Source organism: Neofelis nebulosa, chromosome 15 (genome assembly GCF_028018385.1).
Source record: "Neofelis nebulosa isolate mNeoNeb1 chromosome 15, mNeoNeb1.pri, whole genome shotgun sequence".
Classification (NCBI taxonomy): domain Eukaryota; kingdom Metazoa; phylum Chordata; class Mammalia; order Carnivora; family Felidae; genus Neofelis; species Neofelis nebulosa.
Window position 1 is genome coordinate 28,064,248 of NC_080796.1, and position 23,452 is coordinate 28,087,699.

At 38.9% G+C, this 23,452-nt stretch overlaps 1 protein-coding gene across 3 annotated transcripts in view; it reads right to left on the reverse strand.

Annotated features, from left to right (window-relative positions):
- The window catches only part of PLA2G4A (phospholipase A2 group IVA), a 160,003-nt gene that overhangs the window by 131,477 nt on the left and 5,074 nt on the right, over positions 1–23,452 (reverse strand). The window contains exon 1 of one of the 3 annotated variants that reach the window (XM_058701816.1): positions 20,835–21,237. The exons of 1 other annotated variant lie outside the window; for it this stretch is intronic. The gene's annotated coding sequence lies outside the window, so the exon portion shown is untranslated. Of the gene's footprint in view, positions 1–19,624; positions 20,192–20,834; positions 21,238–23,452 lie in introns of those variants that run through there. One more of the 3 variants, XM_058701815.1, reaches the window with a different exon arrangement.

Consider the following 23,452-nt stretch of genomic DNA (forward strand, 5'->3'; position numbering starts at 1 on the left):
AGAAGTGAAGCAATTTCTTAATGGCAATTCTTTTTTCAAGCACATTGATCAGCCACCTGAAGCTCCAAGAGCATGAAGTCTTTATGCTGCTGCAGTAGTCTTAATCCCTGAGAGATACACCTTCCCCCTCCAGAAGCTGCAAAGTCCATGCAGTTGTACGGTAATGCCAGGGGACTACTATCAGGGATTCAATGCCCAAGGGAAAATCCTATTATTCTCTTCATTGAAGCAGCATAATTTGGTAAAAACACCACTGGATGTGGGATTAGAAAGACCCTGATTCAAACTCCAGTTTCACATTTTAAGACCTGGTGTATTCTGCCACAACTGGGAATAGTACTACCTTCAATGGCGTAGTGAGGATGAATTAATTATAGTGAAAGGTGCCTGTCCCATAGTAAATAAATTCTCAATGCATGCAAACTTTCTTTTTTTAAATTTAAGTTTTTATTTTAATTCCAGTGATTTAACATACAATGTTATGTTAGTTTCAGGTGTATTATATAGTGATTCAACAATTCCATACATCACCCAAGGCTCACCACGACATGTGCACTCCTTAATCCCCATAACCTATTTAACTTAACCCTCTGCTTCCTTCCCTTCTTGTAACCATCAGCTTGTTCTCTGTAATTAGGATTCTGTTTCTTGGATTGTCTCTCTTTTTTTTCCCTTTGCTCATCTGTTGTGTTTCTTAAATTCCACATATGAGTGAAATCATATGGTATTTGTCTTTTCTCTGACTTATTTCACTTAGCATTATACTTTCTAGTTCCATCCATTTCATTGTAAATGACAAGATTTCATAGTTTTTATGGCTGAATAATATTCCATTGTGTAGATGGACACTTGGGCTCTTTCCATATCTTGGCTATTATAAATAATGCTGCAATAAACACAGGGCTGCATGCCTCCCTCTAGTGTTTCTGTATTCCTTGGGTAAATATCTAGTAGTGCCATTGCTGTATCCTAAAGTAGTTCTATTTTTAACTCTTTGACGAACTTCCGTACTGTTTTCCACAGTGGCTGCACCAGTCTGCATTCCCACCAACAGTGTAAGAGGGTTGCTTTTTCTCCACATTTTCACCAACAGCTATTGTTTCCTGTGTTGTTGATTTAAGCCATTCTGACTGGTGTGAGGTGATAATCTCATTGTAGTTTTGATTTACATTTCCCTGATAGTAAGTGATGATGAGCATCTTTTCATGTGTCCATTGGCTATCTGTAGGTCTTCTTTGGGGAAGTATCTGTTCATGGCTTCTGTCCATTTTGTAACTGCATTATTTGTCTTTTGGGTGTTGAGTTTTCTAAGTTCTTTATTTATTTTGGATACTAATCCTTTATCAGATGTCATCTGCAAATACCTTCTCCCATTCTGTAGGTTGCCTTTTAGTTTTGTTAATTGTTTCCTTTGCTGTGCAGAACCTTTTTGTTTTGATGTAGTCCCAATAGTTTATTTTTGCTTTTGTTTCCCTTGTCTTAGGAGACCTATCTAGAAAAAAGTTGCTGTGGCTGATGTCAAAGATATTACTGCCTTTGTTCTCTTTTAGGATTTTTATGGTTTCAGGTCTCATATTTAGGTCTTTAATACATTTTGAATTTATTTTTGTGTATGGTGTAAGAAAGTTGTCCGGGGCCACCTGGGTGGCCTGACTCTTGGCTTTGGCTCAGGTCATGATCTCACGGTTTTGTGAGTTTGAGCCCCATATTGGGCTCTGTGCTGAAAGTGTGGAGCCTGCTTGGGATTCATTCTCATTCTCTCTCTCTGTCTGTCTCTCTCTCTCTGTCTCTCTCCCTTTCTCTCTCTTCCCCCACCCCCACTCATGCTGTCTCTCTCTCAAAAATAAACTTAAAAAAAAATTTAAAAAAAGAGAAAGTAGTCCAGTTTTCCCAACATCATTAGTTGAAGAGACCATCTTTTTCCCATTGGATATTCTTTCCTACCTTGTCAAAGATAAGTTGACCACACAACTGTGGGTTTATTTCTAGGTTTTCTATTCTGTTATATTGATCTATGTAACTATTTTTGTGCCAGTATTGTACTGTTTTCATCACTACAGCTTGTGACATAACTTGAAGTCTGGAATTATGATGCCTTCAACTGTGTTTTTTTTTTTCTTCCCCCCCCCCACCCCCACCCCAAGGTTGCTTTGGCTAGCCAGGGTCTTTTGTGGTTACATACAAATTTTAGAATGTTTGTTCTAGTTCTGTGAAAAATACTGTTGGTATTTTGATAGGGGTAACATTAAATCTGTAGATTGCTTTGGGTAGGACAGACATTTTAACAATATTTGTTCTTCCTATCCAGCAGCATGGAATATCTTTCCACTTCTTTCTGTTGTTTTCCATTTCATTCATCAATATTTTAATAGCTTTCAGAGTACAGATTATTTCACCTTTTGGGTTAGGTTTGTTCCTAGGTATCTTATTATTTTTGGTGCAGTTGTAAACAGGATTGTTGTCTTAACTTCTCTTTCTTCTGCTTCATTATTGGTGTATAGACATACAACAGATTACTGCACGTTGATTTTCTATACTGCAGCTTTACTGAATTCATTTATCAGTTCTAGCAGATTTTTGGTGGAGTCTTTTGTTTCTACATATAGTATCATGTCATCTGCAAATAGTGAAAGTTTTACTTCTTCGTTACCAATTTGTATGCCTTATTTATTTGTTGTCTGATTGTTGAGGTTAGGTCTTCCAGTACTGTGTTGAATAGAAATGGTGAGTGGACATCCTTGTCTTCTTCCTGACATGAGAGGAAAAGGTCTGTTTTTCCCCATCAAGAATGATGTTCACTGTGGGTTTTTCTATATGGCCTCTATGTTGAGGTATATTCCCTCTAAACCCACTTGTTGAGGGTTCTTATCATGAATGGATGTTATACTTTGTCAAATGCTTTTTCTGCATCTATTGAAGTGATCATATGGTTCTTATCCTTTCTCTTACTGATGTGATATATCATGTTGATTGATTTTCAAATGTTGAATCACCCTTATAACCCAGGAATAAATGCCACTTGATCACGGTAAATGATTTTTTGTCAATGTATTCAATTTGCTGGTATTTCATTGAGGATTTTCAATCAGGTATATTAGCTTACAGTTCTTTTTTAGTGATTTTTTATCTGGTTTTGGTATCAGGATAATGCTGGCTTCATAGAACGAATTTGGAAGTTTTCCTTTCTTTTCTATATTTTGGCATAGTTTGAGAAAAACAGGTATTAATTCTTCTTTAAATGTTTGATAAAATGATAAAATCCTGGACTTTTGTTTGTTGGGAGTTTGTTACTGATTCAATTTCTTTACTGGTTATCAGTCTGTTCAAATTTTCTATTTCTCCCTAGTTCAGTTTTGTTAATTTATATGTTTCCAGGAATTTATCCATTGCTCTAAGTTGTCCGATTTGTTGGCATGCTTTTTCATAATAGTCTCTTATGATTGTTTCTATGGGTATTTTTCCTTTCTCATTTGTGATTTTTTTTTCCTTTCTCATTTGTGATTTTATTTATTTGAATTCCCTCTTTTTCTTGATAAGTATGGCTAGAGGTTTATCAATTTTATTAATTTTTTCCAAAGAACCAGTTCCTGGTTTCATTGATCTGTTCTATTGCTTTTTAAATTTCTATATCATTTATTTCTGCTCTAATCTTTTATTATTTCCTTCCCTCTGCTGGTTTTAGATTTTGCTTATTGTCCTTCTTCCAGCTTCTTTGGGTGCAAGGTTATATTGAGATTTTTCTTGCTTCTTGATATAGGCCTGTATTGCTATAAACTTCCCTCTTAGAACCACTTTTGTTGTATCCCAAAGGTTTTGGACCATTGTGTTTTCTCTTTCATTTGCTTCCATGTACTTTTTAATTCTTATTTCCTGGCTCATTTACTGTTTAGTAGCATGTTATTTAACCTCCATGTATTGTGGTCTTTCCAGATTTTTTCTTTTGGTTGGCTTCTAGTTTCATAGCGTTGTGGTCATAAAACACACATGGTATGGCTTTGATCTTTTTGAATTTGTTCAGGCTGGTTTTGTGGGATAATATGCGATCTATTCTGGAGAATGTTCCATGTGCACTTGAAAAGAATGTGTATTCTGCTGTTTGGGGATGGAATGGTCTAAATATATCTGTTAAGTCCATCTAGCTCAGTGTACCATTCAAAGCCATTGTTTCTAGTTGATTTTCTGCTTAGATGATCTATCCATTGATATTAGGAGGGTGTTAAAGTCCCCTACTATTGTATTATTATTGATTAGTTCCTTTATGTGTAACTTTTATGTATTTGGTTACTCCTATGATAGGTGCATAAATATTTATAATTTTTACATCTATTGGATTGTCCCCTTTAATATTATATAGTATCCTTCTTTGTCTCTTGTTACAGTCTCTGTTTTAGAGTCTATTTCGTTGGGGCGCCTGGGCAGCTCAGTCAGTTAGGTGTCTGATGTCAGCTCGGGTCATGATCTTATGGTCCATGAGTTCGAGCCCTGCGTCTGGCTCTGTGCTGACAGCTCAGAGCCCATAGCCTGCTTCAGATTCTGTGTCTCCCTCTCTGCCCCTCTCTTGCTCACACTCTGTCTCTCTCAAAAATAAACATAAAAAAAAGTTTGAAGTCTTTTTTGTCTGATGTAAGTATTGCCATCCCAGCTCTCTTTTGACATCCATTTGCATGATAGGTGTTTCTCCATCCCCTCACTTTCCATCTGCAGGTGTCTTTAGGTCTAAAATGGATCTCTTGTAGGCAGCATATAGATAGGTGTTGTTTTTTTACCCATTCTGTCACCTTATGTCTTTGGATTGGTATGTTTAGTCTATTTACATTAAAAGTAATTGTTGATAAATATGTATTGCCATTTTATTATTTGTTTTTTGATTGTTTCCAAAGATTTTTTTGGATTCCTTCTTATCTTTCTGTCTTTTATGTTTTGTTGATTTTCTTTAGTGATATATCTGGAGTTAACTTTCTCTTTATTCATCGCATGTTTAGTAGTTTTTGATTTTTGGTTACTGTTAGTTTTGTATATATCCTCTTCTTCATACAGCAGTCTAAATTAAGTTGATGGTTGTTCCAGTTTGAACTCATTCTTTTCTTCTCTCCTCCCCATGTTTTAGGTATATTTTATTTTATTTTATCACCTTTTTTGAGTTTCTTGACTTTTTACAGAAATATTCATTTTTACTGCTTTTGTGTTGTAAGTTTCCTTTTTAAGATCAAGATTACATAGACTAATAACTATACATTTACTTTGAAAGATGTACTGTTTCCTGTCATTATTGTTGGAAAATCAACATGTTGATGGGTTCATCATTCAACAAATACCTACAATATGCCTATAATACACTTTGTACTATGCAAAGCACTAGGAAGCAAATGGCGAGCCAGACCATTTGTGTATTATGAAACTGTAGCCCTATACACTTTTTACTTGGTATTATCCATAGTGGAACCTTGAAATATTAACAGGACCATGGTAGTCATTCTCACCAAAATTTTCATGTTAAAAAAATACTAATTACAGTAACATAGCAGAAGAGCATCTGCTGCTCCACAGCTTTTCGATTCACAAACAGTAGCTTCACACAAGAGATCATCTACCTGGTCTGTGCTAGGCACTGGGAATGCAATGGTGAATAAAGCATAGCTTCTGCCTTCAATTAACATAAGGTGACCTAGTGGTGGCAATAACTGCAGCCTAGCCGGGTACTTCATACTCACAGGTTGCTAAAAGCATCAACACTCTATGAATAACGTCTAGAGTTGGAAAGTAATCTTGAAACTTATTCCTCTATAAAAATATTCTTAGGGGTGCCCAGGTGGCTCCTGGTTGGGCTTCCGACTTTGGCTCAGGTCATGATCTCACGGTTTGTGGGTTTGAGACCTGCATTGGGCTCTCTACTGTCAGCACAGAGCCTGCTTTGGATCCTCTGTCCCCTCCCCCCTCTCTGCCCCTCCCTGCTCGATATCTCTCTCCCTCTCTCTCTCAAAATAAATAAATAAACTTTAAAATTAGTTTCAGTGATTTCCTATTCTTTCATTCTAAAGTTTCAAACTGTTCAATGTCGTGGGGCATCTGGGTGGCTCAATGGGTTGAACGTCTGACGTTGGCTCAGGTTGTGATCTCACGGTTGTGGGTTTGAGTCCCAAGTCGGGCTCTGTGCTCACAGCTCAGAGTCTGGAGCTGTTTCAAATTCTGCATCTCCCTCTCTCTCTCTTGCCCCACCCCTGCTCATGCTCTGTCTCTTTCAAAAATAAACATTAAAATTAAAAAAAAAAAGAAATCTTTCAATTTCATACCTATTGTGTGGCTTTCATACCTATTTATGGCAAACCATAGTAGGAAAACCTTTTTATGTCACAATACCCAAATGTATGTACACACATATATAAATAAAATATGGAAGCAAATTTGACAGTTTTACAAAGACCAGTATATCCTAATTTTAATTCTATGTCATGTGCTTAAATCTGGTAGCCGCCCACTGAATTGATTTCATGACCCACTAATGGAAGTTTGAAATTAATGGTCCAATGACTTCAAGATGATTTCTATCAAATTCCTCTGTCTTATCCCACAACCCTCCCTTTTTCTTTCTAGCTATAGCCATACTGTTTGCTTTCCTTTCTTCAATGGTGTCATACTCTTGTCCACTCAGGGCTGTAACCTACCACTTCCCTCCACCCATTTATTCGACAAACATTTAAGGCATAAGTCCTATGTGTCAAGCACTATTCCAGGGTCTGGAGAGGTGAAAGTGAATGAGCTAGATATATTACATTCCCTTTTCTCATTTCTAGAGGCAGTCAGAAAACAAATAATCCAAGAAATAAATGAAGCGATGAGAATTAGAGGTGTATAAAATGATGGAAATGAGCAAAAAGCAGAACTAGAAAATAATCTGAAGTCTGATCTCTGGAAGACAGCTAGCTTTGGAGGGAGGGGAGGGAGTGGGCTTAGAATATAGCGTTCCAGTTTGAGGAACTGAGAGATGAGTAACTGGTTAATGGTGAGGTTGGAAACAGAGGGGAGGCCAAGTCACCCGTTCTTCAGGACTCAGCTTAACTGTCACTTAACTGTCACTTCTCCATAGAGAAGCCTTCTATGACCTTCAGGGTATGTCTGGTCTGCTATTACTGACTCCATTTGCATCTGTACTTCTCCTTCAGGACTTTCGCTCAACTTACATAATGTCTGCCTTTCCTGAGAAAACTAAGGGGTGCATAAAGTCAGGGACTGCATTTATCTTGTTCATAGAGTTATCCCTAATGCCTAGACCAGTGCCGAAAATATAGTAGGTTCAGGATAAAAATATTTATTGGATGGATGGATGAATAATACACGCTGTCAGTTTTATATATGAAGGAGATTCACAGAAATAGTACCTGCACCCTCTTTTGATATCCTTCTCTTTCATTCCTATTTTTAACGTCAAGGGATGTTAAATATCAATCTTGATTTTTTTTTTTTTTTTTTTTTTTACAAAAAAGCAGAACTGCTATTTCAGAACAGATGAGAGTAGTACTCAAAATGTTGAGAGGAAATGTGTGCTGGCACCCAAAGTTTGGTGTCAGCAACTTTATTTCCTCTTGTCATTCCTAGCAACTCCATTCATAATCACTGCGCTCCTCACCTAACTATTCACCACCACTGTTACTACTGTATCCTGTGGCAAGACCTGGATAGAGGCACTCCCAATGTTAAAGCTAAAGGCAGAAAATATGCTTATGATAGCTAACTATCCACGTTTATTAGGTTAGAAATTAAGAGGTAAACAGATAATAAACAAGCAAAACTCATGGCATTTAATCCTAGAGCAACATTCCTTTGCTTTTTAAATCCATTCAGGGCTAGTCTTCTCCTACCTTGGTGAAACCTCACTCAGCCTCAGAATGTTTCTGTGAAAACATATATAGTTTAGAAATGAAAATTTTAGGACCATGTATTCAATCAAATTAGGCTTGATTTAGAATTGAAGTTTTTCTCCTCCCCAAACTAGAGCCTATAAGGAAAGGTAAGGTCATAGACTTCTCTCCCTCCCTGTCTAGAGTCTAATCGTTCTAAATCGTGAACTCTGGTTTTTAACCCCTCGTGGCTGGAGAAGGATGGCAAAGATACAAAAGCAAAAAAAGTTCTTACTTCACTCTACTCTCCTAAGCAGGCTTTGTGATCGCTGGGCCTGGTACATATTAAGGCTGATTCTTTCTTTTCGTAAATAGATGCCTTGGGGAATTCTTCTGAGATACTCAACTTTTGAGATCTCTTCCTTGTATTCCCTGGCATGTAGCAATGCATCTCTATTCTAGCTGAAGGCTTGCACTTTCTTCGAAGCCCCCATGCACCCTGTGGTTTACATCCACAGGTCTTCTGAGGTTCTTTCATTCTAGCAGACAACCCCCTTGTATAGGACTTAAAATCCTTTCCCATGGTTCTTTAGTCCACAGAGAATACTTATAACTATTTCTTTTCTTCAACAGACTGAGAATGCAATTCCTTCCCAAAGAAACTCTCCATTCTGCTACCTGTGTCCCTCTATGTTTTTCAAGCCTGACGAGACACCAGCCTATGTAGGAGACCATATTAGACTCTCTGATAAACTTCCCAAGTAGTCTCTTTAAAGTCCCCTCTCTTTTTTTATTGTTTTTTATTTTTTAATATGTATTTATTTATTATTATTATTTTTTTAATGTTTATTTATTTTTGAGACAGAGCATGAACGGGGGAGGGTCAGAGAGAGAGGGAGACACAGAATCCTGAAGCAGGCTCCAGGCTCTCAGCTGTCAGCACAGAGCCTGATGCGGGGCTCGAACCCACGAACCGTGAGATCATGACCTGAGCCGAAGTCGGACGCCCAACCGACTGAGCCACCCAGCGCCCCTAATATGTATTTATTTTTGAGAGAGAGAGACAGAGCATGAGAAGGGGAGGGACACAGAGAGAGGGAGACCCTGAAGAGGCTCCAGGTTCCGAGCTATCAGCACAGAGCCTGAGGCGGGGCTCGAATGCTTGTACCTTGATATCATGGCCTGAGCCAAAGTCGGACACTTAACTGACTGAGCCACTCAGGTGCCCCAAAAGTCCCTCCTGTTGACTTGGGGTTAGGAGATATATTCCTTCCAGATCTCTCACCAAAGGAAGAAGGATTCTACTCCAAGCAATTCTCTCCAAAACAAACAACAACACAAAACTCTGTTCTCAAAGTCCTCCCTACATATCTACTATTCTAAGCTTTCATACGGGTGAAGTATGTATGGTGTTTTAGAGTTAAACACTACTCTTGCTCACCTGATTTTCTCAAAATGTCAAAGGGTAGGCTGTAGCACAACCTATTTTAGTATTTTATATCTTAGGTCTTAGGTCTTAAAGTCTTGACCAAAGATTCCACTTCAAAGTTCAATATGGAGGTGTGCCAACTGCCAAAATGGCAGAATGAGGAACTTGGGAAATTCTCGTTCCAGAAAGCACTGATAAAAATGGTCAGAGTTATCATAAACAACAACTCTGGAAACTAACCAAAGGACACATGAAAGGCACTTATTTTTAAAACTCTACTAAATCTCTAGCCAATAGTATTGTAATAGCATAATACGGTGACAGATGGTGGCTACACTTGTGGTGAGCACAGTATAACACATAGAGAAGTTGAATCACTATGTTACAACCTTCCTGAAATGAATGCAGTGTTGTGTATCTATTAAATCTCAGTAAGAGCCCTGGAGGTCTATGACATTTTATAGCAAGAAGCTGTTCCTACCGTCCTCCAGTTCCACAGCATAGAAGTTCTAGTTGGGAAGATAGGACAGCCCTGAGGATTTATAGCTCTATTGCCTTTCCGTTTGAAGAAGAGAGGAGATGACTGGTATTTGGAACAAAGTATAGAAAATCCCATGTCCAGGTGAATTGTAAAAAACAATAAAGATACAGTAGCAAACAATGTAGGAAGTTTACTGGTTGGGGTGACCAACAAAAGAGCAGACCGTTCAGAAATTTAATAGCAAGATTGAGAGGAGGAGATCAGCAAAGAGCACCTTGCACCGACCCACTTACTCCTAGTCTGGAAGGCTGTGTATATATGCAAGGCTGTACCTCCTAAGAAGAAAGCTGAGAGGACTTAGCCAAATACTCACTAAAAGGGAGGCCTTGCAAATCCAGAAAGTAAAAACCAGGGAGAACTTGTAACTTCCCTGTATTTGAAAGTATTCCCTGGGCCACATGCAGATTAAACAGCAAAAGGTAGACTTACTTGTTCAAGATGTCTAAGCAAAACTTTAGCTATCACTGCCTGACAGTTAAACTATGCTGACCCAGGGGCAACAGTTAGGAAACCAGGCTTAAAAACAAAAACAAGAATGAAAAATAAAAACTGAGCTGACACATCAGAGTATCAGAGTCTGAACACTGTAGGGGAAGACTCCACTGAACCAGCTCAAGAAGTCACTAAAACAAACAGCAGCAGTAACCTTCCCAGAGGAAAGATGAGAATTTAAAGTTGCTGCAATATATAATCCAAAATGTTCAGTTTTCAACAATAAAAACAAAAGAAACGAACAGACAAAGCCAGGTAAATGTGAGCCAGACACAGGAAAGAGAAGCAATCAATAATAACTATCTCTGAGGAACTTCAGATTATGAACTTAACCAACAAATATTTTACAGCATCTGTTATACACATGTTCACCGAACTAAAGGAACTCAAAGAATAAATGAAAGTATGACACGGTAACATGGCAATAAAGAGATACAGACATTCAAAAAAATAGCCAAATGGGAATTCTGGAGTTAACACATAGCTGAAATGAAAAATTCACTAAAAAGGACAAACAGCAGATTTGAGCTTTCAGAAAAATCAATGGATTTAAAGATGGATGAATAGGATGCCTGGGTGGCTCAGTCAGGTAAGCGTCTGACTGACACTTGACCTGAGCTGACTTGACTTGATGCTGACTTGAGTGTCAGCTCAACTCTTGATCTCATGGCTTGTGGAATCGAGCCCCACATCAGGCCAGCACAGAGCCTGTTTGGGATTCTCTCTCTCTCCCGTTCTCTCTCTGCCCCTCCCCTGCTCACGCTCTCTAAATAAATAAACTTAAATATATATATATGCATGAATAGAAACTATGCAATCTGAAGAACAGAAGAAAAATAAAAAGAATGGAGAAAAATGAACAAAACCTTAGAGACTTGGGGGGGACAACAAGTATACAAGCATACATGTAAATGGAATCTCAGTGGACAAGAGAGAAAAAAAGGAAAGAAAAAATATTTGAAGAAATAATGGCTGAAAATTTCCCTCATTTTATTAAAACCATGTCAAAAAGCTCAACCAATTTTAAGTGGGATAAGGACAGAGAAATGAACACTTATGTGACTATGACACGTCATTGTCAATCTACTGAAAATCCAAGACAAAATTTTGGAAGTCACAAGAGAAAAAAGGTTTATCATGTACGAGGTAACCAAAATAAGATGAAAACATGACCTCTCATCAGAACAGAGGCTTGAAATTAGGAGGAGGACATATTCAAAATTCTCAAAGAACAAAACTCTTAACAATGTATACTATACCCAGCAAAATTATCCTTCAAGTGAAGGAGGCAGAGGCTGTCAGACTGGATAAAATCTGTTACATACAAAAGAAGAACGAAATCCAAATAAGATCTGTAGTTTAGTTAATAGCTTTATGCTAATGTCATTTTCCTGATTTTGATCATGTTCTATGGTTATGTAAAATGTCACACTGGGGAAATCTGGGTAAAGTGTATATGAGAGCCCTGTGATTTTTTTTTTTGTCATTTCTTAAATTATTTCAAATTTAAAAAGTTATTTAAAAAGTCCAATACATGTTGATAGATCTAGTTTATATGTGCAATTTTCATTCCAAAGTTCTAAAGAAGTAACAAAAGAGTCCTATGGGAAAACTGACTAAGGTTTACTTTCTTCAGGATAAAATTACTGGTCATTATTGTTAGACGGTGACAGCATTTTCAATTCCAGTTACAAATAGGCACTATTTCATCCTTTTATTTATTCCCCTTTATAGTAGTAGATATTTTAAGTTTTTGTGAAATTAAGGCATTCTGTCCAGCTCACCACATTAAACACTGGGAAAATGTTTTTTCCCCCACATCTGGCTCAGTCCTGGAAATCTTATTGCAAGCAGGTTGCACAACGAGTATCACGAATGCTCATGAACCAGCAGTTTGGGAGGTTTTGTATTTTGTCTTTTATAACTAAGCTGAATAACCAGTGTCGGTGAGTATACATGGTTTTTTTGTTTTGTTTTGTTTTTGGCTGCTCTGTCATTAGAAACTTCCTGAACACTAATGAGAGGGAAATTTGGATATGCTCTTTAACATACTTGCCTGTGCAATGCAACTTTTGGCTTTCCATGAATGCTTAGTAGTGTGTGGTCTGTCCAAAACGCTTTTAGTCGTACTGTCAGGGCAAGACGGGCTTCTCTGGGAAAAGTGAACAAGAACCAGAAACACAGACTAGTCCATTTTCTTTCCTGCACAGTGTGATAGGACAACAGGAAGGGAAGAGGCCATTACTAGGTTTGTGGCCTCTGGAGGAAAGGTGGATAGGCAAAGGATCTTTTTCTCTTTCCTTCCATTTCATTGTGTGACAGAACAGAGGAGGTACTAAGGGACTCAGCATGGAACTAGAGGCAGGCTTCCCTGCTGGAACCAGACTGATCTAAGTTCAAGGTTGTCTCCTCTTTTCTCTGACCGTACGATCCTGATCTTCCATTCCCAAACCTGTGAAATGGGGGAAGTGGCCCCCACACCTCACAGAGGCAGTGGGATGATGAAATGAGAGAACACATGTCAGTCATCAAGCACAGTGCCCAGCAGGTCACAAATATACAAAATAATCATTTGCAATTGTTGTTTATGAAATTGGCGCTTCCCTCCACCTGCCTCCGCCAAATTGCTTCAATTTCCTGAGACTTCTTTGGCTTTTTGGAAATTTCTTTTTTTTTTTTATTTTTTTTAATGTTTATTTATTTTTGAGACAGAGAGAGACAGAGCATGAACAGGGGAGGGTCAGAGAGAGAGGGAGACACAGAATCTGAAACAGGCTCCAGGCTCTGAGCAGTCAGCACAGAGCCCGACGTGGGGCTCGAACTCACGGACAGTGAGATCGCAACCTAAGCCAAAGTCGGATGCTCAACCAACTGAGCCACCCAGGCGCCCCATGGAAATTTCGAAGAAATTCAAGTAGGCAAATTTGTTAAGCACCTCTTACAAAGACTGTGTACTTTTTCATACTCAACAATGAGTTTTAGTTAGAGATTGTACTCCTGCTTTTGATCTGCTAAAATTTAAAAAAAATATATTGGGCCACTAACTTGTCTGCATCCAAACTCAAAGCTTTCTCCATTATGCTGGATATAGAAAGGGGTTCCAAAAGCAAAAAGGGCAAGGTGCCATGGTTCCCACCATCACCATCTTTCCCACCATCACCATCCTTGTTACAATGGCATGACTAAAGTTTGAAATTCTTAGATTATTTTGCTGGAGCTTTTTTAAAACCTAGGCCAAGCAAAGAGTTCGCTATCATCAACAGGCATAGAAAAATAAAGAAACAGCAGGAATTAAGATAAGTAAACGAATGGCTTTTTATTAGATAGAAATGTCTCTCAAGCCATATTTTAGTGTACCACAGACAATCTGTTAAGAGAATTTTCCTGTTCCCAAAGAAATCTAAAAGCATGCCACCAGATACAAAGGTACAGATTGATTCCCTCAGTCTGTTTCCTAAACCAGGAACCCAACGGTATTGAATTTGCCTCCCATTTCCCGCAGAGAGACACCCGGTCCCGGTGGCTAATGTCCACGCTATTCCTTTTGAACTGATTTTTTCTGCTCTGTTTTTACTCCTAGGTCTCTGGTACTGCTTCTTTAGCTCTCAAACTTCTATTATTGAAAGTTCGTTATGTAAACAAACCAGTATATATGGAATTCCTACTAGAGTTTCAGAGAAGAAGTAGGCAGTTTCAAATAGAAAAGGCTTGACAGAAAAGGTGAATAAGCTGCTATTCAAAATCCTGAACAAGCTTAGATGTAGAGAAATGGGAGATGGAAACACTTTCTCTAGGAAAAGGACATGAACAGTGAGCCACAGCCACATTGGAGATGCTCTGTCCTGTCTCAGTTTCGTCCGGTGCTGTGCCACTGCCCTCACACGTTCTCTACAGGATAGTCTCTGCCTGCCCCTCAGGGTTCTGTGTAAACTTACTCTCTGAAGTAAACTATCTCTTTATTGACTGTCTTTACTATCTCCTTATCCTACAAGGTTAGAACCCTTGCATTTCTTTTTGAGATATCTCACCACACTGTTGTATACCACATTACCATTATATATAGCGTATGTCTCCCCTCACTGTGAGCAGCATGAGGGAAGTTCTAGCTCCTTCCCCTGCATGAGCCCCAAATGATCCCTCAATTACTACTAACTGAAAAGATGAATGAACAAATGTGGGAATTTGTATGGGGTGCTGGGGAAAACCACAGATGAGGTCTTGTGTTGAGAAATAATCAAGGGGAAACAAAGCCTATTTATAGACCCTAGACCGACAAAACTGGAAGACATTTTAGCAATGTTTACTTTATTTTCTTTTTATTATTTTTTTAATTTGCTTACTTAATTTGAAAAGTTCACATTCATTAAACATTTCCTAGGTGCCAAGCACGGAGCTAAGTGATTTATATACACCACTTCATTTTGTCTTCATAACAAGAGAGGAATTATTATCGCCATTTTAGAGATTAAACAAAACAAAACAAAAACCTTAAGAAAAGTTAAGTGATTTGTCTAATTGGCAACTCAAATTGAGGCAGACAGTCTCCCAAACCACACTCTACAAGAGAATTCTGTCTTCCAGGAAGACTAAGAAACTTTCCCCAGGTCATACGGCCCTAGAATCCTGACCCTCTGCCTCACATCAAATTCTTACTTTCTATACCATTCTGCCACTCCATCAAAGACCCTAAAGGACAGGCATTAATTCCAAGACATCATACAATAAACAACTGCATGTGAAAGAATCTTAGCAGAGAGATGGCATGATGGGAGGAGCACTTTGTATTAGTTTGCTAGGACTATGGTAATAAAATGCCACAAACTAGGTGGCTTAACCAAATAGAAGCTTATTTTCTCACAGTTCTAGAGGCTGGAAGTCTAAGATTGACCTGTCAGCAGGATTGGTTTTTTTTCTGAGGCCTCTCTCATTGGCTTACAAATGGCCACCTTCTCCCTGTGTCCTCACATGGTCTTTCCTCTATGCCCACATGCCCCTGGTGTCTCTATGTGTGTCCAAATTTCTTCTTCTTATAAGGACACATTCTGAGATCCTGAGCTTAGAGCTTCATCATATGAATGGAGGGTGGGCACAATTTAGTCTAAAACACACCAATAATGTAAACATAGCCATTAAATAAGAAGCATATGGTCGCTAATGGAGAAATACGGTGTTTGAGGAGAAAGGGGCGCAGCCAGCCAGAGAGGTCCAGATGTGTTAGGAAATGCATCTAAAGGAGAACTGTGGATGTGATAAAGAGGAGAGGCCACAGCATCTTTTAAATGGGCACGCCTCCCTCCCCCGGTTATTTAAAAAGAGCATGCATGCGTGCACCGGATGCATGCATGTACACACACACACTCTATAACTGAAACACAATACGTAACAGTTCATTCCACCACTTCACAATTGCGAGGTCTAATCCAGATGAACCTATTGCAAGGGCTGAGGAAACTGGCCTGCCCAGTTTCACACGCTGCATTACAAACAATGTAAGAATGTTGCGTCACCCCTGAGCCAGTTGTCAGCTTTTCTTTCCTTGACTCTCTGGTTTGCTGTTATTTTCCATTGTTTCATCTCTAGATGGCCAAAACCAAGCCACCATTCTCACTGTATGTTCAGTTCACAAAATTTTAAAATTGGAAGAAATATGCACAACTACCACCCAGGCAGAACTTCTTTGTGCAAATATACAAGCTGAGGCCTAAAGGTATAAACAAACCTAGTGGAGAGACCAAGGGCAGACTGCTCCAAAATGTGCCACTTTGGCGTATTGAATATTTTGTTTATTTATTTTTAAGGGTTTTTTTTGTTTTTCTCATTTTTTTTAATGTTTATTTTTGTGAGAGTGACAGTGCAAGTGGGGGAGGGGCAGAGAGAGAGAGACAGACAGACAGACAGACAGAATCTGAAGCAGGCTCCAGTCTCTGAATTGTTAGAGCAGAGCCCAACGCGGGGCTGGAACTCACAAACTGCAAGATCATGACCTGAGCCGAAGTCAAACGCTTAACCAACTAACTGAGCCACCCTGGAGCCCATGCATGTTGATTATTTTAAAATAAAAGTTACTTAAGAAATAGCCAATGCAAAAAGAACACTCTGACTGCCACATCCCACCGTCCCACCCCCACCTTTGTCTACAGAAAGCAGGAAATAAATCTCCCATGTGAAAGGTACCCTCACTGGACCAGAAGGTAAAAAGAGACATCCCCATCACCAAAGATAGAGAATTCCGAGCTGAAAAGGCTATTTGAACAATCTTTGTTACTTTTAGTAATTTAGTACCCCAACCCAAATTAGTTTAGGATTCCTTATCAATTAAAGTGCCTAAACATAAGTTTTCTTTGTCCTGTCTATTTCTCACAGATTTATTGTCTCTGTCTAAAAAGTATACAAACTGCCTACCCTGGTCATTTCTTTAGAACTTGCTTCTATGCACACATAATTAAACTTTGGGTTTTTTTTTCTCTTGTTAATCTGTCTCATGACAATTTAATTCGTAGACCAGCCAGAAGAATCTTGAAGGGTAGAAAGAAATTTTTCCTCTTGACACTAGCCAAGTTCACCCAGTAGGAAAAACAGCTGAACAAAGTCTTTCACTCTCAACCAGCTACTCTTTCTTTGTACCCTACCACATTCCCTCCTCTCCCCTGCCCTTCACATACTCAGGCTAAAAAGGAGATGCATCCAAAATAAAAAGGATATAAATATAAATATATATATATATATTTATATTTTAGCCTGACCAAAATCTGAAGTTGCCAAGTTATTATTTGATGGTGCAGAATAGACTCAAGATATGAATTTGAGAGAAATGAAAAACTGAATTTCTATGGTTGGTCAAATAAAGTTTTAAAAGAGTCATTTTCATCTTTTACACTTTTCCGAATTTGAATTATAGTTATAAGATGTTAACTTGCAAATATGAGATGGACTATTTAAAAAAAAATTCCTCTTGCTACATAGGCGAGTATGGAATAATACCACATTGACAAGTGTTAACTATATTAGGTTCATTTTCAGAAAACGTAGAATAACGTTCTTTTACTTAAAAGAAACAGATACATTAATGCCCTTGGTGTTACCACTTTTTAAATATACCTAATGACATGACACAAAACGCTAGCAAAAAGAGAATGTTTTGAGAAGCATGTTTACTTCCACAGCTTTCTCTCTCCAGACCAGGAGGTTTGCAAAAAATGCTCCCCTAGAGAGTATTTGTGTTTTGTTGAGGGTTCCACTCCCCCTTAATTGCTGCCCTTTTTTCATGACGTACTCAAGATTGCCACAGGAGGGGAAAGCCATATCTTTTTTCTAAAGTAAACAGTCTAGGGAAAACCCCCAGGAAAATCGTCATGTTGGCTTAAATGTTTCATGAGAACCATTTTATTACTGAATGAAATTATCAACATTTTGGGTTTGTTTCACTCTTCAACTGACACAATAACTATTTCAGGCAGCTAGTGAGGTAGTTAAAATATGGATGTTGACTGTGAACTTGAAGTGGAAAAGGTTGACAAATAAATATAGCAGGACTGTGGAAGATAAGAGGAGCCATACAGCCACCCATCCGAGGCACTACCAGGAAGCGAAACCACTAAGCTGGAAATGAGCATTCTACTTGTCCTGGATTGTGTTACATGAAATAGGAATTCAAATCCACTGTTCTTTTCTCAGGTTGTAAGGAGCTTTAGAAATTTGCTTCTAGATACTGTGAATGGCAATTCGCTTTTTAAAATAAACCGGAAACCCAGTCTTTTGAAGGATGAAGAGCTGTGTAAATGTGCATTTGAAGGCAATACCCTCAGGAGTTCTTGATCTTTTTTGTACCATGGACCACTCACTCTGGCCATCTGGCAAAGCTAACCCCTGAGTAGAGTATGACATTATAAAGTTCATGAAATAAAAACATTGGATTACAAAGAAAACTGATTTTATCAAAATACATGGAGTCTATGCAGTCTAGTAGACCCCTTATATGATACTTATATATGCTTCAGAGATTTGCGGTATGTTTTCCCCCTCTACTTCTGTGGAACTAAAGTTCTAAAGTTCAATGTAAAATTTTTGAGGACAGAAGAGCTCACAGCACCATAAAGGGTAAAATGATAAAAACAAAAAACAACAACAACAACAACAACAACAAAAAACAGTTCTTTTTTGTGCTACCTACCTCTGCTAGCACCATAATAAACGTGTAAACCCAATCTGAATATTTAGACGTTGCATGTAAAAAAACACAGGCTGGAATAAATTAGAAACACCATCATTTGCTTCAAAATAGGAAATTTACATTTTCTCAACCTTCGAGCAACAAGCTAGAGAACAGTACCAAGGACATTGGTAGAGTCTGTAAGAATATTTCTACTGAGCTTCTCTGCTGGTGACATAAATGTCCCTCCCTCCCAGTGAGCTTGCAAAAAATATGAAATTAACAAAAACAGTGCTACATTCTCCCCTTCAGTTTGCAGATGTCCCCTTCATTTTTGGACAGGAAGAAGTTAGATAACTACATCTAAACCACAGCCTAACAAATATGGCCAGAACCCAGGAATAAAGTACAGAATGACTTTCCAATTCATGGCGTGTCTCATTGAGGTAGGAGGAAAGGAGGCCAGAGAAGAACCTTGAGTGGCAAGCAGTGCATCTGGAAAAGGTCCGAGCCAGATGCAAACTTAAGTGCATTTGACCACAAAGAGCTTCCCCTCCTCTGCTTGTTGCCAGGCTTGACCCACACAGACTCATTGCTCTCATTCAGGAAAGTGCCCAGCCATCCTTAGTGCAAAACTAAAGAACTTTAATGTTATAAGGATTTAAATATATATATATATATATATATATATATATATATATACACACACACACACACATACATATATATATATATACACACATACATATATATATATATAATGAATTTTGAAAAAACAAGATTTTCTTCTAAACTTTGAAGAAATGTAAGAGTCAGTATTTCAATAATATTTTCATTCCTGAAAAAAACATGTCGATTATGGTAACCAGCTGTTCTCCAAAGTTCTAAGGATTAAAAAAGAAAAGGAAATGACTTTTAGTTGCAAAATCAAGGATGTATTTCAGGTTGATGAAAGAACATCCTGATAGCAAGGCTATAAAAGAAAAACTTTTTCTGATGGTTGATTATTACTACCACATGTTTTGGCCAGCCTTATACTATAGAGCTCTAATGGTTCAAATTCTATAAAGCAACTAAACTATCTTGAGGGAGCACTGATGGCTTCCAGGAGCCTGGAGAAGTAAGCAAAAGCTGAGGAAAGCTGAAGGGTATGATATAAGGCAGACATAAGAACTTACCTAGGCACCCAATAAAGGCCGTCACAGCAACTGTTAGGCAATCAGAATTTAAAATGACAATGACAGTTCTAGCAACTAAGACAAGAAGAGTAAAAAGCCCAGTATGATGGCTCCTGGAGCAGGTAAAGGCACTGAGATTTGCCAAAGTGATATCCAGTCCAGGCAACTGGAAAGGTAAGAATCCGACAAGAGTGAAAGCAACAAATTCAATCCCTTCCTACAAAATGCTAGAAATCAAGCCAACTTGTAATTACTCCCTGCTAGTTAATAATTACCTTAGATAAAAAGGTCTGTATTCTATAAGCTCATGAATTTCTATGCATTGTTTTAGGTGTTTTGTTTTCATTTTGTGTTTTGGCTCAGGGTACTGCCTGTTCATCTTAAGGATTTCCAGATTTGCTTGCTTGCTTGCTTTCAAAACTCCCACTCTAGAAGAATTCAGCCATTCTAGCTTCTCTGGGTTTGCTCCTAGCATTTAGCTCGAGAAAAACCACATAACCTGGCAGACTGGTTTTATTTTCGGTTCACATTCTCAACATTCACAGAGGCCCTGGACACTACACAGTATCTTTCTAAGTTTTTCCTGTGAATTTGCATCCCCATTCTAGAAAATGGCTTTCTTCTCCACCTTGCCTCTCCCCACCCCCCTCTCTTAGCTGGTGACCTCATCTCCCCTGAGAAAACACCACCAGAGGGAAGTGTCTTATCTTCCCACCACCAAATCAGCAAACTCCCTGTACTTGCACTTCAGTCCTGTTTGCCTTCACCAAGGAAGCAGAATTCCTCCTCCTGTTAAGAGACCTGACCCCGCAAGTGGCTCTTGGGACACAAAAGCCCTCTCTCTTCTGTAAGTACATGATAGTCATACCTCTCTTTTCTGAACAAACAAAATGACTTTCTCCTGATGACCTGATGAGCAAGCCCATAGAAGTCCCTCTGCTTCATATTCCTCCTCCCTCCATGTTTCCACGTTTCTGCTGCATTTACCAACAGATTTCTCCAGAGGGCCAGTTGTTCACAGGGTATCCATGCTCCCAGAGTCCTCACCCCCCATCCACGGGCAACCTCACGCACACTTTCTGTCCCCATCACTCCACTGAAACTGCTCTTAATCAAGATCACTAATGACCACCAAGTTTTCAAGTGAAGTCACTTTTCTACCCTCTGTTTCCCTGGAACCACTTTGCTTCCTTTGCACCCACGACATTACCCCAATCTCTGGTTTTCCATCCAGCTTCTTGCTTGCTTTCTCGAAGGCTCAGGTACCAGTGCTTTGCCTGGAGCCCCCAGCGCAAGCCACACCCTTCTCTCTCCATTCACCTCCTACGCTCTCTCTCTCAGCTTCTCATCCCTCACAGCCTCACTTTATGCTTACGTTTCACCTCAGGGAAACTTTTCCGTCCTGCCCCTCTCCAGATTATTCTCAACTGTTGGAATCAGGTTGCTTCCTTTATCATCTGTTTATTGTTTGCTTAATTATTGCCTCTCTCTTCCAAGAGGGAATTAATCACACCTGCTTTATTCACCCAGGTCTCCCCTACAGGGATCGCAGTGCCTAGCATGTAGTCAGTCTGAATTAAAACTTCCTGAATTGGTGAAGGAGTAAATGCATACAGCCCAGTGATCACCAATTCCTGGTAATATTAGCTCTGGATTTTTCTTTTTAACCCAACAAGTAAAATTCTTTTTTTTTTTTTTTTTTTTTTTTATGTTTACTTATTGTTGAGAGATAGAACATGAGCAGGGGAGGAGCAGACAGAGGAGACACAGAAGCAAAAGCAGGCTCCGGGCTGTCAGCACAGAGCCCCACGCGAGGCTCGAACTCATAAACTGTAAGATCGTAACCTGAGCTGAAACCAAGAGTCAGAGGCTTAACCGACTGAGCCACCTAGGCACCCCTCAGCAAGTAAAATTCTTAAGTGACAGAGAGATTTTAGATTTAGATTTTCTAAATTGTTTCCTTTAATATCTGTTCTTTTTCTAAGTATTAAAAAGATATATTTTTCCTACCATTTTTCTAGGAGTGCTATATACTATATTAATAAAACAGTATTTTCCTCATAGAAAATTATGATTTATACAAATGTGTTCTTTTCATTCTGACAATTGTTCACGAGGTATTAATCAACCAAACCAATCTGTCAATCTAAAACATAATTTAGGGGCACCTGGGTGGCTCAGTCAGGGAAGCATCTGACTCTTGATTTCGGCTCAGGTCATGATCTCATCATTTGTGAGACTGAGCCCGCACTGGGCTCCTCACTGAAAGCACAGAGCCTGCTTCAGATTCAATCTTTCCCTCTCTCTCTGCCCCTCCCCCCTACTCTCGCTCACTCCCTCTCAAAATAAGTAAACTTTAAAAATAAATAAGTAAATAATTTCAACAGGAAGAATTTCTGCAAACACTGAAGGAGTCTCACAAAGTTGATTCTTTTATTACTTTTCATCGATAGCAGAGACATCATTAGTGGTAAGGGTAAGAAAAAAATCTCATATAAATATTATGAGCTTTCATGTATTTAAAATATAAATTCTTGGTGAACACCGCCTCAAAAAATAAGTACCAAGTGGTAGTCTATAAGCAACCATCTTAATAATCTGCAGTTAAATTTTTAACTAACCAAGAAATCTCTTTAAATGAGAATTTTTGCTATGTGGCATCTTCCTAAAATATGTTAGTACCATCTTCTAAGGATCAAGGGTCTAACAATACTTTGAAGTTCTTATCTGAACGTGAATTCCCATTACATATTGAAAGCAGTGATTTAGAAGACTGTGCCATGAACTACCGATAACTCTGGTGTTACCTTTTTAAGATCTAAATTTGTGACCTCCATCAATTTTAAATTCATCTGCCTCTTCTTCATGACAGTTGGATGGAAAGGAATACAATACCCGTTTGAGGTTTACGGTATATATAACAAGGGACTGATGGACATTAAGCAATCTTAATTACAGGGGCACCTGGGTGGCTCAGCCGATTAAGTGTCCAACTCGGGCTTCAGCTCAGGTCATGATCTCGCAGTTTGTGAGTTCAAGCCCCACATTAGCTCTGCACTGTGGCGCCTACTTGGAATTCTCTCTCTCTCTCTCTCTCTCTCTCTCTCTCTCTCTCTCTCTCTCTCTCTCCCTCCCTCCCTCTCCCTCTGCCCCTCCCCTGCTTATACACCCTCTCTCTCTAAATAAATAAAATTAAGTCATAAAAAAAGACATCTTAATTACAGATGCAGGTGCCTATACAGCATGTCCTCACAGCTGCATGCATCTGTAGGCCCTTTTCCCCAAACTGCTTTTCTGTAAATTCTTACATAATTGCTTTAAATTTCTTTCCTCAATACTTTCCTAATATTGAACCAAATACATGTAAAAAGTCTACAAAATGGATTACCCTGTTGTTTCAATAAATTAAAAATGATATTTGTACAAAGTGGAGATAAATCGTACTTCCAAACAAGGTTGTAAAGGTAGACTAAGAATCAGAAAGGATCAAAAACACTGAGATTCACACAGCAAGAGCAGCAAAATTTTGGTGCATCTCTTTTTTTCTCAGGCAGGTGCAAGTATCAAAAGATCAGAACAGTGTCTGCTCTGGTTACTGTCCTCTTTGGAAAAGACTCCAGAACCAACTAACCGTTGGGCCCCCCCCAACTGTCCCCGCCCTAAGCGTCAATGAGTAGATGAAGAGATGCTAGTAAATTCATTTTCTCTAAGTTGGTTCTCAGAGTGGCTCAGTCGGTTAAGCGGCCGACTTTGGCTCGGGTCATGATGTCACGGTTTGTGGGGTTCATGGATTTGAGTCCGGCGTTGGGCTCTGTGCTGACAGCTCAG